A 21,725-nucleotide genomic window follows, 5' to 3' on the forward strand; every position below is an offset into this window, starting at 1 on the left:
CGGATCCTCCCCACACTCAGAATTCCGGAACACGGATGACTGTGTGGGGGAGGTTCGGGGCCGCCCTCCACGAAGCTGCCTGGTGTCACAGGTGTTCCCTGGCAGGGGGAAGTCCGCTAATTACCTCCCCTGTCCATGGGGAGGCACAAGATGCTACCTGCTTTTCCAGCCCAACCCACGACTTTCACCGGCAGCCCGCAGTGGGAGGGATTCGGGGAAGACACTCGAAGGGCTCCTAGGAGATCCCGGGTGCTGCAGACAGAAGACGGAACCTCCCCACACTCAGAATTCCGGAACACGGCTGACTGCGTGGGTGAGGTTTAGGGCCGCACTCCACGCAGCTGCCTGCTGTCACAGGTGTTCCCTGGCAGGGGGAAGTCCGCTAATTACCTCCCCTGTCCATGGGGAGGCACTAGATGCTACCTGAGATTCCAGCCCAACCCCCGCCTTTCCCCGGCAGCCCGCAGTGTGAGGGATTCGGGGAAGACAATCGAAGGGCTCCTAGGAGATCCCGGGTGCTGCAGACATAAGACGGAACCTCCCCACACTCAGAATTCCATAACACTGCTGACTGTGTGGGGGAGGTTCGGGGCCGCCCTCCACGCAGCTGCCTGGTGTCACAGGTGTTCCCTGGCAGGGGGAAGTCCGCTAATTACCTCCCTTGTCCATGGGGAGGCACAAGATGCTACCTGCTTTTCCAGCCCAACCCCCTCCTTTCCCCGGCAGCCCGCAAAGTGAGGGAATGGGGGAAGACACTCGAAAGGCTCCTAGGAGAACCCGGGTGCTGCAGACAGAAGACGGAACCTCCCCACACTCAGAATTCCGGAACACGGCTGACTGTGTGGGGGAGGTTCGGGACCGCCCTCCACGCAGCTGACTGCTGTCACAGGTGTTCCCTGGCAGGGGGAATTCCGCTAATTACCTCCCCTGTCCATGTGGAGGCACTAGATGCTACCTGCGTTTCCAGTCCAATCCCCGCCTTTCCCTGGCTGCCCGCACTGGGAGGGACTCGGGGAAGACTCTCGAATGGCTCCTAGGAAATCCCGGGTTCTGCAGACAGAAGACGGAACCTCCCCACACTCAGAATTCCGGAACACGGCTGACTGTGTGGGGGAGGTTCGGGGCCGCCCTCCACGTAGCTGTCTGGTGTCACAGGTGTTCCCTGGCAGGGGGAAGTCCGCTAATTACCTCCCTTGTCCATGGGGATGCACAAGATGCTACCTGCTTTTCCAGCCCAACCCCCGCCTTTCCCCGGCAGCCCGCACAGGGAGGGACTGGGGGAAGACACTCGAAATGCTCCTAGGAGAACCCGGGTGCTGCAGACAGAAGACGGAACCTCCCCACACTCAGAAATCTGGAACACGTGTGACTGTGTGGGTGAGGTTTAGGGCCGCACACCACGCAGCTGCCTTGTGTCACAAGTGTTCCCTGGCAGGGGGAATTCCTCTAAATACCTCCCCTGTCCATGGGGAGGCACTAGATGCTACCTGCTTTTCCAGCCCAAACCCCGCCATTCCCTGGCTGCCCGCACTGGGAGGGACTCGGGGAAGACTCTCGAAGGGCTCCTAGGAGATCCCGGGTGCTGCAGACAGAAGACAGAACCTCCCCACACTCAGAATTCCGGAACACGGCTGACTGTGTGGTCGAGGTTTGGGGCCGCCGTCCACGCAGCTGACTGGTGTCACAGGTGTTCCCTGGCAGGGGGAAGACCGCTAATTTCCTCCCCTGTCCATGGGGAGGCACTAGATGCTACCTGAGTTTCCAGCCCAACCCCCGCAGTTCCCCGGCTGCCCGCACTGGGAGGGACTCGGGGAAGACTCTCGAAGGGCTCCTAGGAGATCCCGGGTGCTGCAGACAGAAGACGGATCCTCCCCACACTCAGAATTCCGGAACACGGATGACTGTGTGGGGGAGGTTCGGGGCCGCCCTCCACGAAGCTGCCTGGTGTCACAGGTGTTCCCTGGCAGGGGGAAGTCCGCTAATTACCTCCCCTGTCCATGGGGAGGCACAAGATGCTACCTGCTTTTCCAGCCCAACCCCCGACTTTCACCGGCAGCCCGCAGTGGGAGGGATTCGGGGAAGACACTCGAAGGGCTCCTAGGAGATCCCGGGTGCTGCAGACAGAAGACGGAACCTCCCCACACTCAGAATTCCAGAACACGGCTGACTGTGTGGGGGAGGTTCGGGGCCGCCCTCCACGCAGCTGCCTGGTGTCACAGGTGTTCCCTGGCAGGGGGAATTCCGCTAATTACCTCCCTTGTCCATGGGGAGGCACAAGATGCTACCTGCTTTTCCAGCCCAACCCCCTCCATTCCCCGGCAGCCCGCAAAGTGAGGGAATGGGGGAAGACACTCAAAGGCTCCTAGGAGAACCCGGGTGCTGCAGACAGAAGACGGAACCTCCCCACACTCAGAATTCCGGAACATGTGTGACTGCGTGGGTGAGGTTTAGGGCCGCACTCCACGCAGCTGCCTGCTGTCACAGGTGTTCCCTGGCAGGGGGAATTCCGCTAATTACCTCCCCTGTCCATGGGGAGGCACTAGATGCTACCTGCGTTTCCAGTCCAAACCCCGACTTTCCCTGGATGCCCGCACTGGGAGGGACTCGGGGAAGACTCTTGAAGGGCTCTTAGGAGATCCCGGGTGCTGCAGACAGAAGACGGAACCTCCCCACACTCAGAATTCCGGAACACGGCTGACTGTGTGGGGGAGGTTCGGGGCCGCACTCCACGCAGCTGCCTGGTGTCACAGGGGTTCCCTGGCAGGGGGAATTCCGCCAATTACCTCCCTTGTCCATGGGGAGGCACAAGATGCTACCTGAGTTTCCAGCCCAACCCCCGCCTTTCCCCGGCAGCCCGCACAGGGAGGGACTGGGGGAAGACACTCGAAAGGCTCCTAGGAGAACCCGGGTGCTGCAGACAGAAGACGGAACCTCCCCACACTCAGAAATCTGGAACACGTGTGACTGTGTGGATGAGGTTTAGGGCCGCACACCACGCAGCTGCCTTGTGTCACAGGTGTTCCCTGGCAGGGGGAATTCCGCTAAATACCTCCCCTGTCCATGGGGAGGCACTAGAAGCTACCTGCTTTTCCAGCCAAAACCCCGCCATTCCTTGGCTGCCCGCACTGGGAGGGACTCGGGGAAGACTCTCGAAGGGCTCCTAGGAGATCCCGGGTGCTGCAGACAGAAGACAGAACCTCCCCACACTCAGAATTCCGGAACACGGCTGACTGTGTGGTCGAGGTTTTGGACCGCCGTCCACGCAGCTGACTGGTGTCACAGGTGTTCCCTGGCAGGGGGAAGACCGCTAATTACCTCCCCTGTCCATGGGGAGGCACTAGATGCTACCTGAGTTTCCAGCCCAACCCCCGCAGTTCCCCGGCTGCCCGCACTGGGAGGGACTCGGGGAAGACTCTCGAAGGGCTCCTAGGAGATCCCGGGTGCTGCAGACAGAAGACGGATCCTCCCCACACTCAGAATTCCGGAACAAGGCTGACTGTGTGGGGGAGGTTCGGGGCCGCCCTCCACGAAGCTGCCTGGTGTCACAGGTGTTCCCTGGCAGGGGGAAGTCCGCTTATTACCTCCCCTGTCCATGGGGAGGCACAAGATGCTACCTGCTTTTCCAGCCCAACCCCCGACTTTCACCGGCAGCCCGCAGTGGGAGGGATTCGGGGAAGACACTCGAAGGGCTCCTAGGAGATCCCGGGTGCTGCAGACAGAAGACGGAACCTCCCCACACTCAGAATTCCGGAACACGGCTGACTGTGTGGGGGAGGTTCGGGGCCGCCCTCCACGCAGCTGCCTGGTGTCACAGGTGTTCCCTGGCAGGGGGAAGTCCGCTAATTACCTCCCCTCTCCATGGGGAGGCACAAGATGCTACCTGCTTTTCCAGCCCAACCCCCGACTTTCACCGGCAGCCCGCAGTGGGAGGGATTCGGGGAAGACACTCGAAGGGCTCCTAGGAGATCCCGGGTGCTGCAGACAGAAGACGGAACCTCCCCACACTCAGAATTCCGGAACACGGCTGACTGTGTGGGGGAGGTTCGGGGCCGACCTCCACGCAGCTGCCTGGTGTCACAGGTGTTCCCTGGCAGGGGGAAGTCCGCTAATTACCTCCCCTGTCCATGGGGAGGCACAAGATGCTACCTCCTTTTCCAGCCCAACCCCCTCATTTCCCCGGCAGCCCGCAAAGTGAGGGAATGGGGGAAGACCCTCGAAAGGCTCCTAGGAGAACCCGGGTGCTGCAGACAGAAGACGGAACCTCCCCACACTCAGAATTCCGGAACACGGCTGACTGTGTGGGGGAGGTTCGGGGCCGCCCTCCACGCAGCTGCCTCGTGTCACAGGTGTTCCCTGGCAGGGGGAAGTCCGCTAATTACCTCCCTTGTCCATGGGGAGGCACAAGATGCTACCTGCTTTTCCAGCCCAACCCCCTCCTTTCCCCGGCAGCACGTAAAGGGAGGGAATGGGGGAAGACACTCGAAAGGCTCCTAGGAGAACCCGGGTGCTGCAGACAGAAGACGGAACCTCCCCACACTCAGAATTCTGGAACACGGCTGACTGTGTGGGGGAGGTTCGGGGCCGCCCTCCACGAAGCTGCCTGGTGTCACAGGTGTTCCCTGGCAGGGGGAAGTCCGCTAATTACCTCCCCTGTCCATGGGGAGGCACAAGATGCTACCTGCTTTTCCAGCCCAACCCCCGACTTTCACCGGCAGCCCACAGTGGGAGGGATTCGGGGAAGACACTCGAAGGGCTCCTAGGAGATCCCGGGTGCTGCAGACAGAAGACGGAACCTCCCCACACTCAGAATTCCGGAACACGGCTGACTGTGTGGGGGACGTTCGGGGCCGCCCTCCACGCAGCTGCCTGGTGTCACAGGTGTTCCCTGGCAGGGGGAAGTCCGCTAATTAACTCCCCTGTCCATGGGGAGGCACAAGATGCTACCTCCTTTTCCAGCCCAACCCCCTCCTTTCCCCGGCAGCCCGCAAAGGGAGGGAATGGGGGAAGACCCTCGAAAGGCTCCTAGGAGAACCCGGGTGCTGCAGACAGAAGACGGAACCTCCCCACACTCAGAATTCCGGAACACGTGTGACTGCGTGGGTGAGGTTTAGGGCCGCACTCCACGCAGCTGCCTGCTGTCACAGGTGTTCCCTGGCAGGGGGAATTCCGCTAATTACCTCCCCTGTCCATGGGGAGGCACTAGATGCTACCTGCGTTTCCAGCCCAAACCCCGCCTTTCCCCGGCAGCCCGCAGTGGGAGGGATTCGGGGAAGACACTCGAAGGGCTCCTAGGAGATCCCGGGTGCTGCAGACAGAAGACGGAACCTCCCCACACTAAGAATTCCTGAACACGGGTGACTGTGTGGGGGAGGTTCGGGGCCGCGCTCCACGCAGCTGCCTGGTGTCACAGGTGTTCCCTGGCAGGGCGAAGTCCGCTAATTACTTCCCTTGTCCATGGGGAGGCACAAGATGCTACCTGCTTTTCCAGCCCAACCCCCGCCTTTCCCCGGCAGCCCGCACAGGGAGGGACTCTGGGAAGACAATCGAAGGGCTCCTAGGAGATCCCGTGTGCTGCAGACAGAAGACGGAACCTCCCCACACTCAGAATTCCGGAACACGGTTGACTGTGTGGGGGAGGTTCGGGGCCGCTCTCCACGCAGCTGCCTGGTGTCACAGGTGTTCCCTGGCAGGGGGAAGTCCGCTAATTACCTCCCCTGTCCATGGGGAGGCACTAGATGCTACCTGAGTTTCCAGCCCAACCCCCGCCTTTCCCCGGCAGCCCGCAGTGTGAGGGATTCGGGGAAGACACTCGAAGGGCTCCTGGGAGATCCCGGGTGCTGCAGACAGAAGACGGATCCTCCCCACACTCAGAATTCGGGAACACGGCTGACTGTGTGGGGGAGGTTCGGGGCCGCCCTCCACGCAGCTGCCTGGTGTCACAGGTGTTCCCTGGCAGGGGGAAGTCCGCTAATTACCTCCCCTGTCCATGGGGAGGCACAAGATGCTACCTGCTTTTCCAGCCCAACCCCCGCCTTTCCCCGGCAGCCCGCACAGGGAGGGACTCTGGGAAGACACTCGAAGGGCTCCTAGGAGATCCCGTGTGCTGCAGACAGAAGACGGAACCTCCCCACACTCAGAATTCCGGAACACGGTTGACTGTGTGGGGGAGGTTCGGGGCCGCCCTCCACGCATCTGCCTGGTGTCACAGGTGTTCCCTGGCAGGGGGAAGTCCGCTAATTACCTCCCCCGTCCATGGGGAGGCACAAGATGCTACCTGCTTTTCCAGCACAACCCCCGACTTTCACCGGCAGCACGCAGTGGGAGGGATTCGGGGAAGACACTCGAAGGGCTCCTAGGAGATCCCGGGTGCTGCAGACAGAAGACGGAACCTCCCCACACTCAGAATTCCGGAACACGGCTGACTGTGTGGGGGAGGTTCGGGGCCGCCCTCCACGCAGCTGCCTGGTGTCACAGGTGTTCCCTGGCAGGGGGAAGTCCGCTAATTACCTCCCCTGTCCATGGGGAGGCACAAGATGCTACCTCCTTTTCCAGCCCAACCCCCTCCTTTCCCCAGCAGCCCGCAAAGGGAGGGAATTTGGGAAGACACTCGAAAGGCTCCTAGGAGAACCCGGGTGCTGCAGACAGAAGTCGGAACCTCCCCACACTCAGAATTCCGGAACACGTGTGACTGCGTGGGTGAGGTTTAGGGCCGCACTCCACGCAGCTGCCTGCTGTCACAGGTGTTCCCTGGCAGGGGGAATTCCGCTAATTACCTCCCCTGTCCATGGGGAGGCCCTAGATGCTACCTGCGTTTCCAGCCCAAACCCCGCCTTTCCCCGGCAGCCCGCAGTGGGAGGGATTCGGGGAAGACACTCGAAGGGCTCCTAGGAGATCCCGGGTGCTGCAGACAGAAGACGGAACCTCCCCACACTAAGAATTCCTGAACACGGGTGACTGTGTGGGGGAGGTTCGGGGCCGCGCTCCACGCAGCTGCCTGGTGTCACAGGTGTTCCCTGGCAGGGGGAAGTCCGCTAATTACTTCCCTTGTCCATGGGGAGGCACAAGATGCTACCTGCTTTTCCAGCCCAACCCCCGCCTTTCCCCGGCAGTCCGCACAGGGAGGGACTCTGGGAAGACACTCGAAGGGCTCCTAGGAGATCCCGTGTGCTGCAGACAGAAGACGGAACCTCCCCACACTCAGAATTCCGGAACACGGTTGACTGTGTGGGGGAGGTTCGGGGCCGCCCTCCACGCAGCTGCTTGGTGTCACAGGTGTTCCCTGGCAGGGGGAAGTCCGCTAATTACCTCCCCTGTCCATGGGGAGGCACTAGATGCTACCTGAGTTTCCAGCCCAACCCCCGCCTTTCCCCGGCAGCCCGCAGTGTGAGGGATTCGGGGAAGACACTCGAAGGGCTCCTAGGAGATCCCGGGTGCTGCAGACAGAAGACGGATCCTCCCCACACTCAGAATTCCGGAACACGGCTGACTGTGTGGGGGAGGTTCGGGGCCGCCCTCCACGCAGCTGCCTGGTGTCACAGGTGTTCCCTGGCAGGGGGAAGCCCGCTAATTACCTCTACTGTCCATGGGGAGGCACAAGATGCTACCTGCTTTTCCAGCCCAACCCCCGCCTTTCCCCGGCAGCCCGCACAGGGAGGGACTCTGGGAAGACACTCGAAGGGCTCCTAGGAGATCCCGAGTGCTGCAGACAGAAGACGGAACCTCCCCACACTCAGAATTCCGGAACACGGTTGACTGTGTGGGGGAGGTTCGGGGCCTCCCTCCACGCAGCTGCCTGGTGTCACAGGTGTTCCCTGGCAAGGGGAAGTCCGCTAATTACCTCCCCTGTCCATGGGGAGGCACAAGATGCTACCTGCTTTTCCAGCCCAACCCCCTCCTTTCCCCGGCAGCCCGCACAGTGAGGGACTGGGGGAAGACACTCGAAGGCTCCTAGGTGAACCCGGGTGCTTCGGACATAAGACGGAACCTCCCCACACTCAGAATTCCGGAACACGGCTGACTGTGTGGGGGAGGTTCGGGGCCGCCCTCCACGCAGCTGCCTGGTGTCACAGGTGTTCCCTGGCAGGGGGAAGTCCGCTAATTACCTCCCATGTCCATGGGGAGGCACTAGATGCTACCTGAGTTTCCAGCCCAACCCCCGCCTTTCCCCGGCAGCCCGCAGTGGGAGGGATTCGGGGAAGACACTCGAAGGGCTCCTAGGAGATCCCGGGTGCTGCAGACAGAAGACGGAACCTCCCCACACTCAGAATTCCGGAACACGGCTGACTGTGTAGGGGAGGTTCGGGGCCGCCCTCCACGCAGCTGCCTGGTGTCACAGGTGTTCCCTGGCAGGGGGAAGTCCGCTAATTACCTCCCCTGTCCATGGGGAGGCACTAGATGCTACCTGAGTTTCCAGCCCAACCCCCGAAATTCCCCGGCAGCCCGCAGTGTGAGGGATTCGGGGAAGACACTCGAAGGGCTCCTAGGAGATCCCGGGTTCTGCAGACAGAAGACGGAACCTCCCCACACTCAGAATTCCGGAACACGGCTGACTGTGTGGTCGAGGTTTGGGGCCGCAGTCCACGCAGCTGCCTGGTGTCACAGGTGTTCCCTGGCAGGGGGAAGTCCGCTAATTACCTCCCTTGTCCATGGGGAGGCACAAGATGCTACCTGCTTTTCCAGCCCAACCCCCTCCTTTCCCCGGCAGCCCGCAAAGGGAGGGAATGGGGGAAGACACTCGAAAGGCTCCTAGGAGAACCCGGGTGCTGCAGACAGAAGACGGAACCTCCCCATACTCAGAATTCCGGAACACGTGTGACTGCGTGGGTGAGGTTTAGGGCCGCACTCCACGCAGCTGCCTGCTGTCACAGGTGTTCCCTGGCAGGGGTAATTCCGCTAATTACCTCCCCTGTCCATGGGGAGGCACTAGATGCTACCAGAGTTTCCAGCCCAACCCCCGCCGTTCCCCGGCTGCCCGCACTGGGAGGGACTCGGGGAAGACTCTGGAAGGGCTCCTAGGAGATCCCGGGTGCTGCAGACAGAAGACGGAACCTCCCCACACTCAGAATTCCGGAACACGGTTGACTGTGTGGGGGAGGTTCGGGGCCGCCCTCCACGCAGCTGCCTGGTCTCACAGGTGTTCCCTGGCAGGGGGAAGTCCGCTAATTACCTCCCCTGTCCATGGGGAGGCACTAGATGCTACCTGAGTTTCCAGCCCAACCCCCGCATTTCCCCGGCAGCCCGCAGTGTGAGGGATTCGGGGAAGACACTCGAAGGGCTCCTAGGAGATCCCGGGTGCTGCAGACGGAAGACGGATCCTCACCACACTCAGAATTCCGGAACACGGCTGACTGTGTGGGGGAGGTTCGGGGCCGCCCTCCACGCAGCTGCCAGGTGTCACAGGTGTTCCCTGGCAGTGGGAAGTCCGCTAATTACCTCCCCTGTCCATGGGGAGGCACAAGATGCTACCTGCTTTTCCAGCCCAACCCCCGACATTCACCGGGAGCCCGCAGTGGGAGGGATTCGGGGAAGACACTCGAAGGGCTCCTAAGAGATCCCGGGTGCTGCAGACAGAAGATGGAACCTCCCCACACTCAGAATTCCGGAACACGGCTGACTGTGTGGGGGAGGTTCGGGGCCGCCCTCCACGCAGCTGCCTGGTGTCACAGGTGTTCCCTGGCAGGGGGAATTCCGCTAATTACCTCCCCTGACCATGGGGAGGCACTAGATGCTACCAGAGTTTCCAGCCCAACCCCCGCCGTTCCCCGGCTGCCCGCACTGGGAGGGACTCGGGGAAGACTCTCGAAGGGCTCCTAGGAGATCCCGGGTGCTGCAGACAGAAGACGGAACCTCCCCACACTAAGAATTCCAGAACACGGTTGACTGTGTCGGGGAGGTTCGGGGCCGCCCTCCACGCAGCTGCCTGGTGTCACAGGTGTTCCCTAGCAGGGGGAAGTCCGCTAATTACCTCCCCTGTCCATGGGGAGGCACTAGATGTTACCTGAGTTTCCAGCCCAACCCCCGCCTTTCCCCGGCAGCCCGCAGTGTGAGGGATTCGGGGAAGACAATCGAAGGGCTCCTAGGAGATCCCGGGTGCTGCAGACAGAAGACGGATCCTCCCCAAACTCAGAATTCCGGAACACGGCTCACTGTGTGGGGGAGGTTCGGGGCCGCCCTCCACGCAGCTGCCTGGTGTCACAGGTGTTCCCTGGCAGGGGGAAGTCCGCTAATTACCTCCCCTGTCCATGGGGAGGCACAAGATGCTACCTGCTTTTCCAGCCCAACCCCCGCCTTTCCCCGGCAGCCCGCACAGGGAGGGACTCTGGGAAGACACTCGAAGGGCTCCTAGGAGATCCCGTGTGCTGCAGACAGAAGACGGAACCTCCCCACACTCAGAATTCCGGAACACGGTTGACTGTGTGGGGGAGGTTCGGGGCCGACCTGCACGCAGCTGCCTGGTGTCACAGGTGTTCCCTGGCAAGGGGAAGTCCGCTAATTACCTCCCCTGTCCATGGGGAGGCAATAGATGCTACCTGAGTTTCCAGCCCAACCCCCGCCTTTCCCCGGCATCCCGCAGTGTGAGGGATTCGGGGAAGACACTCGAAGGGCTCCTAGGATATCCCGGGTGCTGCAGACAGAAGACGGAACCTCCCCACACTCAGAATTCCGGAACACGGCTGACTGTGTGGGGGAGGTTCGGGGCCGCCCTCCACGCAGCTGCCTGGTGTCACAGGTGTTCCCTGGCAGGGGGAAGTCCGCTAATTACCTCCCTTGTCCATGGGGAGGCACAAAATGCTACCTGCTTTTCCAGCCCAACCCCCTCCTTTCCCCGGCAGCCCGCAAAGGGAGGGAATGGGGGAAGACACTCGAAAGGCTCCTAGGAGATCCCGGGTGCTGCAGACAGAAGACGGAACCTCCCCACACTCAGAATTCCGGAACACGTGTGACTGCGTGGGTGAGGTTTAGGGCAGCACTCCACGCAGCTGCCTGCTGTCACAGGTGTTCCCTGGCAGGGGGAATTCCGCTAATTACCTCCCCTGTCCATGGGGAGGCACTAGATGCTACCTGCGTTTCCAGTCCAAACCCCGCCTTTCCCTGGCTGCCCGCACTGGGAGGGACTCGGGGAAGACTCTCGAAGGGCTCCTAGGAGATCCCGGGTGCTGCAGACAGAAGACGGAACCTCCCCACACTCAGAATTCCGGAACACGGCTGACTGTGTGGTCGAGGTTTGGGGCCGCCGTCCACGCAGCTGACTGGTGTCACAGGTGTTCCCTGGCAGGGGGAAGACCGCTAATTACCTCCCCTGTCCATGGGGAGGCACTAGATGCTACCTGAGTTTCCAGCACAACCCCCTCAGTTCCCCGGCTGCCCGCACTGGGAGGGACTCGGGGAAGACTCTCGAAGGGCTCCTAGGAGATCCCGGGTGCTGCAGACAGAAGACGGAACCTCCCCACACTCAGAATTCCGGAACACGGCTGACTGTGTGGGGGAGGTTCGGGGCCGCCCTCCACGAAGCTGCCTGGTGTCACAGGTGTTCCCTGGCAGGGGGAAGTCCGCTAATTACCTCCCCTGTCCATGGGGAGGCACAAGATGCTACCTGCTTTTCCAGCCCAACCCCCGACTTTCACCGGCAGCCCGCAGTGGGAGGGATTCGGGGAAGACACTCGAAGGGCTCCTAGGAGATCCCGGGTGCTGCAGACAGAAGACGGAACCTCCCCACACTCAGAATTCCGGAACACGGCTGACTGTGTGGGGGAGGTTCGGGGCCGCCCTCCACGCAGCTGCCTGGGGTCACAGGTGTTCCCTGGCAGGGGGAAGTCAGCTAAATACCTCCCTTGTCCATGGGGAGGCACAAGATGCTTCCTGCTTTTCCAGCCCAACCCCCTCCTTTCCCCGGCAGCCCGCAAAGGGAGGGAATGGGGGAAGACACTCGAAAGGCTCCTAGGAGAACCCGGGTGCTGCAGACAGAAGACGGAACCTCCCCACACTCAGAATTCCGGAACACGTGTGACTGCGTGGGTGAGGTTTAGGGCCGCACTCCACGCAGCTGCCTGCTGTCACAGGTGTTCCCTGGCAGGGGGAATTCCGCTAATTACCTCCCCTGTCCATGGGGAGGCACTAGATGCTACCAGAGTTTCCAGCCCAACCCCCGCCGTTCCCCGGCTGCCCGCACTGGGAGGGAATCGGGGAAGACTGTCGAAGGGCTCCTAGAAGATCCCGGGTGCTGCAGACAGAAGACGGAACCTCCCCACACTCAGAATTCCGGAACACGGTTGACTGTGTGGGGGAGGTTCGGGGCCGCACTCCACGCAGCTGCCTGCTGTCACAGGTGTTCCCTGGCAGGGGAAAGTCCGCTAATTACCTCCCCTGTCCATGGGGAGGCACTAGATGCTACCTGAGTTTCCAGCCCAACCCCCGCCTTTCCCCGGCAGCCCGCAGTGTGAGGGATTCGGGGAAGACACTCGAAGGGCTCCTAGGAGATCCCGGGTGCTGCAGACAGAAGACGGATCCTCCCCACACTCAGAATTCCGTAACACGGCTGACTGTGTGGGGGAGGTTCGGGGCCGCCCTCCACGCAGCTGCCTGGTGTCACAGGTGTTCCCTGGCAGGGGGAAGTCCGCTAATTACCTCCCCTGTCCATGGGGAGGCACAAGATGCTACCTGCTTTTCCAGCCCAACCCCCGCCTTTCCCCCGCAGCCCGCACAGGGAGGGACTCTGGGAAGACACTCGAAGGGCTCCTAGGAGATCCCGTGTGCTGCAGACAGAAGACGGAACCTCCCCACACTCAGAATACCGGAACACGGTTGACTGTGTGGGGGAGGTTCGGGGCCGCCCTCCACGCAGCTGCCTGGTGTCACAGGTGTTCCCTGGCAAGGGGAAGTCCGCTAATTACCTCCCCTGTCCATGGGGAGGCACAAGATGCTACCTGCTTTTCCAGCCCAACCCCCTCCTTTCCCCGGCAGCCCGCACAGTGAGGGACTTGGGGAAGACACTCGAAGGGCTCCTAGGTGAACCCGGGTGCTGCAGACATAAGACGGAACCTCCCCACACTCAGAATTCCGGAACACGGCTGACTGTGTGGGGGAGGTTCGGGGCCGCCCTCCACGCAGCTGCCTGGTGTCACAGGTGTTCCCTGGCAGGGGGAAGTCCGCTAATTACCTCCCCTGTCCATGGGGAGGCACTAGATGCTACCTGAGTTTCCAGCACAACCCCCGCCTTTCCCTGGCAGCCCGCAGTGTGAGGGATTCGGGGAAGACACTCGAAGGGCTCCTAGGAGATCCCGGGTGCTGCAGACAGAAGACGGAACCTCCCCACACTCAGAATTCCGGAACACGGCTGACTGTGTGGGGGAGGTTCGGGGCCGCCCTCCACGCAGCTGCCTGGTGTCACAGGTGTTCCCTGGCAGGGGGAAGTCCGCTAATTACCTCCCTTGTCCATGGGGAGGCACAAGATGCTACCTGCTTTTCCAGCCCAACCCCCGCCTTTCCCCGGCAGCCCGCACAGGGAGGGACTGGGGAAGACACTCGAAAGGCTCCTAGGAGAACCCGGGTTCTGCAGACAGAAGACGGAACCTCCCCACACTCAGAAATCTGGAACACGTGTGACTGTGTGGGTGAGGTTTAGGGCCGCACACCACGCAGCTGCCTTGTGTCACAGCTGTTCCCTGGCAGGGGGAATTCCGCTAAATACCTCCCCTGTCCATGGGGAGGCACTAGATGCTACCTGCTTTTCCAGCCCAAACCCCGCCATTCCCTGGCTGCCCGCACTGGGAGGGACTCCGGGAAGACTCTCCAAGGGCTCCTAGGAGATCCCGGTTGCTGCAGACAGAAGACAGAACCTCCCCACACTCAGAAATCCGGAACACGGCTGACTGTGTGGTCGAGGTTTGGGGCCGCCGTCCACGCAGCTGAGTGGTGTCACAGGTGTTCCCTGGCAGGGGGAAGACCGCTAATTACCTCCCCTGTCCATGGGGAGGCACTAGATGCTACCTGAGTTTCCAGCCCAACCCCCGCAGTTCCCTGGCTGCCCGCAATGGGAGGGACTCGGGGAAGACTCTCGAAGGGCTCCTAGGAGATCCCAGGTGCTGCAGACAGAAGACGGATCCTCCCCACACTCAGAATTCCGGAACACGGCTGACTGTGTGGGGGAGGTTCGGGGCCGCCCTCCACGAAGCTGCCTGGTGTCACAGGTGTTCCCTGGCAGGGGGAAGTCCGCTAATTACCTCCCCTGTCCATGGGGAGGCACAAGATGCTACCTGCTTTTCCAGCCCAACACCCGACTTTCACCGGCAGCCCGCAGTGGGAGGGATTCGGGGAAGACACTCGAAGGGCTCCTAGGAGATCCCGTGTGCTGCAGACAGAAGACGGAACCTCCCCACACTCAGAATTCCGGAACACGGCTGACTGTGTGGGGGAGGTTCGGGGCCGCCCTCCACGCAGCTGCCTGGTGTCACAGGTGTTCCCTGGCAGGGGGAAGTCCGCTAATTACCTCCCTTGTCCATGGGGAGGCACAAGATGCTACCTGATTTTCCAGCCCAACCCCCTCCTTTCCCCGGCAGCCCGCAAAGGGAGGGAATGGGGAAGACACTCGAAAGGCTCCTAGGAGAACCCGGGTGCTGCAGACAGAAGACGGAACCTCCCCACACTCAGAATTCCGCAACACGTGTGACTGCCTGGGTGAGGTTTAGGGCCGCACTCCACGCAGCTGCCTGCTGTCACAGGTGTTCCCTGGCAGGGGGAATTCCGCTAATTACCTCCCCTGTCCATGGGGAGGCACTAGAAGCTACCAGATTTTCCAGCCCAACCCCCGCCGTTCCCCGGCTGCCCGCACTGGGAGGGACTCGAGGAAGACTCTCGAAGGGCTCCTAGGAGATCCCGGGTGCTGCAGACAGAAGACGGAACCTCCCCACACTCAGAATTCCGGAACACGATTGACTGTGTGGGGGAGGTTCGGGGCCGCCCTCCACGCAGCTGACTGGTGTCACAGGTGTTCCCTGGCAGGGGGAAGTCCGCTAATTACCTCCCCTGTCCATGGGGAGGCACTAGATGCTACCTGAGTTTCCAGCCCAACCCCCGCCTTTCCCTGGCAGCCCGCAGTGTGAGGGATTCGGGGAAGACACTCGAAGGGCTCCTAGGAGATCCCGGGTGCTGCAGACAGAAGACGGAACCTCCCCACACTCAGAATTCCGGAACACGGCTGACTGTGTGGGGGAGGTTCGGGGCCGCCCTCCACGCAGCTGCCTGGTGTCACAGGTGTTCCCTGGCAGGGGGAAGTCCGCTAATTACCTCCCTTGTCCATGGGGAGGCACAAGATGCTACCTGCTTTTCCAGCCCAACCCCCGCCTTTCCCCGGCAGCCCGCACAGGGAGGGACTGGGGAAGACACTCGAAAGGCTCCTAGGAGAACCCGGGTTCTGCAGACAGAAGACGAAACCTCCCCACACTCAGAAATCTGGAACACGTGTGACTGTGTGGGTGAGGTTTAGGGCCGCACACCACGCAGCTGCCTTGTGTCACAGCTGTTCCCTGGCAGGGGGAATTCCGCTAAATACCTCCCCTGTCCATGGGGAGGCACTAGATGCTACCTGCTTTTCCAGCCCAAACCCCGCCATTCCCTGGCTGCCCGCACTGGGAGGGACTCCGGGAAGACTCTCCAAGGGCTCCTAGGAGATCCCGGTTGCTGCAGACAGAAGACAGAACCTCCCCACACTCAGAAATCCGGAACACGGCTGACTGTGTGGTCGAGGTTTGGGGCCGCCGTCCACGCAGCTGAGTGGTGTCACAGGTGTTCCCTGGCAGGGGGAAGACCGCTAATTACCTCCCCTGTCCATGGGGAGGCACTAGATGCTACCTGAGTTTCCAGCCCAACCCCCGCAGTTCCCTGGCTGCCCGCAATGGGAGGGACTCGGGGAAGACTCTCGAAGGGCTCCTAGGAGATCCCAGGTGCTGCAGACAGAAGACGGATCCTCCCCACACTCAGAATTCCGGAACACGGCTGACTGTGTGGGGGAGGTTCGGGGCCGCCCTCCACGAAGCTGCCTGGTGTCACAGGTGTTCCCTGGCAGGGGGAAGTCCGCTAATTACCTCCCCTGTCCATGGGGAGGCACAAGATGCTACCTGCTTTTCCAGCCCAACACCCGACTTTCACCGGCAGCCCGCAGTGGGAGGGATTCGGGGAAGACACTCGAAGGGCTCCTAGGAGATCCCGGGTGCTGCAGACAGAAGACGGAACCTCCCCACACTCAGAATTCCGGAACACGGCTGACTGTGTGGGGGAGGTTCGGGGCCGCCCTCCACGCAGCTGCCTGGTGTCACAGGTGTTCCCTGGCAGGGGGAAGTCCGCTAATTACCTCCCTTGTCCATGGGGAGGCACAAGATGCTACCTGATTTTCCAGCCCAACCCCCTCCTTTCCCCGGCAGCCCGCAAAGGGAGGGAATGGGGAAGACACTCGAAAGGCTCCTAGGAGAACCCGGGTGCTGCAGACAGAAGACGGAACCTCCCCACACTCAGAATTCCGCAACACGTGTGACTGCCTGGGTGAGGTTTAGGGCCGCACTCCACGCAGCTGCCTGCTGTCACAGGTGTTCCCTGGCAGGGGGAATTCCGCTAATTACCTCCCCTGTCCATGGGGAGGCACTAGAAGCTACCAGATTTTCCAGCCCAACCCCCGCCGTTCCCCGGCTGCCCGCACTGGGAGGGACTCGAGGAAGACTCTCGAAGGGCTCCTAGGAGATCCCGGGTGCTGCAGACAGAAGACGGAACCTCCCCACACTCAGAATTCCGGAACACGATTGACTGTGTGGGGGAGGTTCGGGGCCGCCCTCCACGCAGCTGACTGGTGTCACAGGTGTTCCCTGGCAGGGGGAAGTCCGCTAATTACCTCCCCTGTCCATGGGGAGGCACTAGATGCTACCTGAGTTTCCAGCACAACCCCCGCCTTTCCCCGGCAGTCCGCAGTGTGAGGGATTCGGGGAAGACACTCGAAGGGCTCCAAGGAGATCCCGGGTGCTGCAGACAGAAGACGGATCCTCCCCACACTCAGAATTCCGGAACACGGCTGACTGTGTGGGGGAGGTTCGGGGCTGCCCTCCACGCAGCTGCCTGGTGTCACAGGTGTTCCCTGGCAGGGGGAAGTCCGCTAATTACCTCCCCTGTCCATGGGGAGGCACAAGATGCTACCTGCTTTTCCAGCCCAACCCCCGACTTTCCCCGGCAGCCCGCACAGGGAGGGACTCTGGGAAGACACTCGAAGGGCTCCTAGGAGATCCCGTGTGCTGCAGACAGAAGACGGAACCTCCCCACACTCAGAATTCCGGAACACGGTTGACTGTGTGGGGAAGGTTCGGGGCCGCCCTCCACGCAGCTGCCTGGTGTCACAGGTGTTCCCTGGCAAGGTGAAGTCCGCTAATTACCTCCCCTGTCCATGGGGAGGCACAAGATGCTACCAGCTTTTCCAGCACAACCCCCTCCTTTCCCCGGCAGCCCGCACAGTGAGGGACTGGGGGAAGACACTCGAAAGGCTCCTAGGTGAACCCGGGTGCTGCAGACAGAAGACGGAACCTCCCCACACTCAGAATTCCGGAACACGGCTGACTGTGTGGGGGAGGTTCGGGGCCGCCCTCCACGCAGCTGCCTGGTGTCACAGGTGTTCCCTGGCAGGGGGAAGTCCGCTAATTACGTCCCTTGTCCATGGGGTGGCACAAGATGCTACCTGCTTTTCCAGCCCAACCTCCGCCATTCCCCGGCAGCCCGCACAGTGAGGGACTGGGGGAAGACACTCGAAGGGCTCCTAGGGGAACCCGGATGCTGCAGACATAAGACGGAACCTCCCCACACTCAGAATTCCGGAAAACGCCTGACTGTGTGGGGGAGGTTCGGGGCCGCCCTCCACGCAGCTGCCTGGTGTCACAGGTGTTCCCTGGCAGGGGGAAGTCCGCTAATTACCTCCCCTGTCCATTGGGAGGCACAAGATGCTACCTGCTTTTTCAGCACAACCCCCTCCTTTCACCGGCAGCCCGAAGTGGGAGGGATTCTGGGAAGACACTCGAAGGGCTCCTAGGAGATCCCGGGTGCTGCAGACAGAAGACGGAACCTCCCCACACTCAGAATTCCGGAACACGGCTGACTGTGTGGGGGAGGTTCGGGGCCGCCCTCCACGCAGCTGCCTGGTGTCACAGGTGTTCCCTGGCAGGGGGAAGTCCGCTAATTACCTCCCTTGTCCATGGGGAGGCACAAGATGCTACCTGCTTTTCCAGCCCAACCCCCGCCTTTCCCTGGCAGCCCGCACAGGGAGGGACTCTGGGAAGACACTCGAAGGGCTCCTAGGCGATCCCGGGTGCTGCAGACAGAAGACGGATCCTCCCCACACTCAGAATTCCGGAACACGGCTGACTGTGTGGGGGAGGTTCGGGGCCGCCCTCCACGCAGCTGCCTGGTGTCACAGGTGTTCCCTGGCAGGGGGAAGTCCGCTAATTACGTCCCTTGTCCATGGGGAGGCACAAGATGCTACCTGATTTTCCAGCCCAACCTCCGCCATTCCCCGGCAGCCCGCACAGTGAAGGACTGGTGTAAGACACTCGAAGGGCTCCTAGGTGAACCCGGATGCTGCAGACATAAGACGGAACCTCCCCACACTCAGAATTCCGGAACACGGCTGACTGTATGGGGGAGGTTCGGGGCCGCCCTCCACGCAGCTGCCTGGTGTCACAGGTGTTCCCTGGCAGGGGGAAGTCCGCTAATTACCTCCCCTGTCCATGGGGAGGCACTAGATGCTACCTGAGTTTCCAGCCCAACCCCCGCCTTTCCCCGGCAGCCCGCAGTGTGAGGGATTCGGGGAAGACACTCGAAGGGCTCCTAGGAGATCCCGGGTGCTGCATACAGAAGACAGAACCTCCCCACACTCAGAATTCCGGAACACGGTTGACTGTGTGGGGGAGGTTCCGGGCCGCCCTCCACGCAGCTGCCTGGTGTCACAGGTGTTCCCTGGCAGGGGGAATTCCGCTAATTACCTCCCCTGTCCATGGGGAGGCACTAGATGCTACCTGAGTTTCCAGCCCAACCCCCGACTTTCCCCGGCAGCCCGCAGTGTGAGGGATTCGGGGAAGACACTCGAAGGGCTCCTAGGAGATCCCGGGTGCTGCAGACAGAAGACGGAACCTCCCCACACTCAGAATTCCGGAACACGGCTGACTGTGTGGGGGAGTTTCGGGGCCGCCCTCTTCGCAGCTGCCTGGTGTCACAGGTGTTCCCTGGCAGGGGGAAGTCCGCTAATTACCTCCCTTGTCCATGGGGAGGCACAAGATGCTACCTGCTTTTCCAGCCCAACCCCCTCCTTTCCCCGGCAGCCCGCAAAGTGAGGGAATGGGGGAAGACACTCGAAAGGCTCCTAGGAGAACCCGGGTGCTGCAGACAGAAGACGGAACCTCCCCACACTCAGAATTCCGGAACACGTGTGACTGCGTGGGTGAGGTTTAGGGCCGCACTCCACGCAGCTGCCTGCTGTCACAGGTGTTCCCTGGCAGGGGGAATTCCGCTAATTACCTCCCCTGTCCATGGGGAGGCACTAGATGCTACCTGCGTTCCCAGTCCAAACCCCGCCTTTCCCTGGCTGCCCGCACAGGGAGGGACTCGGGGAAGACTCTCGAAGGGCTCCTAGGAGATCCCGGGTGCTGCAGACAGAAGACGGAACCTCCCCACACTCAGAATTCCGGAACACGGCTGACTGTGTGGGGGAGGTTCGGGGCCGCCCTCCACGAAGCTGCCTGGTGTCACAGGTGTTCCCTGGCAGGGGGAAGTCCGCTAATTACCTCCCCTGTCCATGGGGAGGCACTAGATGCTACCTGAGTTTCCAGCCCAACCCCCGCCTTTCCCCGGCAGCCCGCAGTGTGAGGGATTCGGGGAAGACACTCGAAGGGCTCCTAGGAGATCCCGGGTGCTGCAGACAGAAGACGGAACCTCCCCACACTCAGAATTCCGGAACACGGCTGACTGTGTAGGGGAGTTTCGGGGCCGCCCTCCACGCAGCTGCCTGGTGTCACAGGTGTTCCCTGGCAGGGGGAAGTCCGCTAATTACCTCCCTTGTCCATGGGGAGGCACAAGATGCTACCTGCTTTTCCAGCCCAACCCCCGCCTTTCCCCGGCAGCCCGCAAAGTGAGGGACTGGGGGAAGACACTCGAAAGGCTCCTAGGAGAACCCGGGTGCTGCAGACAGAAGACGGAACCTCCCCACACTCAGAAATCTGGAACACGTGTGACTGTGTGGGTGAGGTTTAGGGCCGCACACCACGCAGCTGCCTTGTGTCACAGGTGTTCCCTGGAAGGGGGAATTCCGCTAAACACCTCCCCTGTCCATGGGGAGGCACTAGATGCTACCTGCTTTTCCAGCCCAAACCCCGCCATTCCCTGGCTGCCCGCACTGGGAGGGACTCGGGGAAGACTCTCGAAGGGCTCCTAGGAGATCCCCGGTGCTGCAGACAGAAGACAGAACCTCCCCACACTCAGAATTCCGGAACACGGCTGACTGTGTGGTCGAGGTTTGGGGCCGCCGTCCACGCAGCTGACTGGTGTCACAGGTGTTCCCTGGCAGGGGGAAGACCGCTAATTACCTCCCCTGTCCATGGGGAGGCACTAGATGCTACCTGAGTTTCCAGCCCAACCCCCGCAGTTCCCCGGCTGCCCGCACTGGGAGGGACTCGGGGAAGACTCTCGAAGGGCTCCTGGGAGATCCCGGTTGCTGCAGACAGAAGACGGATCCTCCCCACACTCAGAATTCCCGAACACGGCTGACTGTGTGGGGGAGGTTCGGGGCCGCCCTCCACGCAGCTGCCTGGTGTCACAGGTGTTCCCTGGCAGGGGGAAGTCCGCTAATTACCTCCCTTGTCCATGGGGAGGCACAAGATGCTACCTGCTTTTCCAGCCCAACCCCCTCCTTTCCCCGGCAGCCCGCAAAGGGAGGGAATGGGGGAAGACACTCGAAAGGCTCCTAGGAGAACCCGGGTGCTGCAGACAGAAGACGGAACCTCCCCACACTCAGAATTCCTGAACACGTGTGACTGCGTGGGTGAGGTTTAGGGCCGCACTCCACGCAGCTGCCTGCTGTCTCAGGTGTTCCCTGGCAGGGGGAAGTCCGCTAATTACCTCCCCCGTCCATGGGGAGGCACTAGATGCTACCTGAGTTTCCAGCCCAACCCCCGCCTTTCCCCGGCAGCCCGCAGTGTGAGGGATTCGGGGAAGACACTCGAAGGGCTCCTAGGAGATCCCGGGTGCTGCAGACAGAAGACGGATCCTCCCCACACTCAGAATTCCGGAACACGGCTGACTGTGTGGGGGAGGTACGGGGCCGCCCTCCACGCAGCTGCCTGGTGTCACAGGTGTTCCCTGGCAGGGGGAAGTCCGCTAATTATCTCCCCTGTCCATGGGGAGGCACAAGATGCTACCTGCTTTTCCAGCCCAACCCCCGCATTTCCCCGGCAGCCCGAAGTGGGAGGGATTCTGGGAAGACACTCGAAGGGCTCCTAGGAGATCCCAGGTGCTGCAGACAGAAGACGGAACCTCCCCACACTCAGAATTCCGGAACACGGCTGACTGTGTGGGGGATGTTCGGGGCCGCCCTCCACGCAGCTGCCTGGTGTCACAGGTGTTCCCTGGCAGGGGGAAGTCCGCTAATTACCTCCCTTATCCATGGGGAGGCACAAGATGCTACCTGCTTTTCCAGCCCAACCCCCGCCTTT

The sequence above is a fragment of the Camelus bactrianus genome, unplaced genomic scaffold, assembly GCF_048773025.1.
Source record: "Camelus bactrianus isolate YW-2024 breed Bactrian camel unplaced genomic scaffold, ASM4877302v1 HiC_scaffold_41, whole genome shotgun sequence".
Lineage (NCBI taxonomy): Eukaryota > Metazoa > Chordata > Mammalia > Artiodactyla > Camelidae > Camelus > Camelus bactrianus.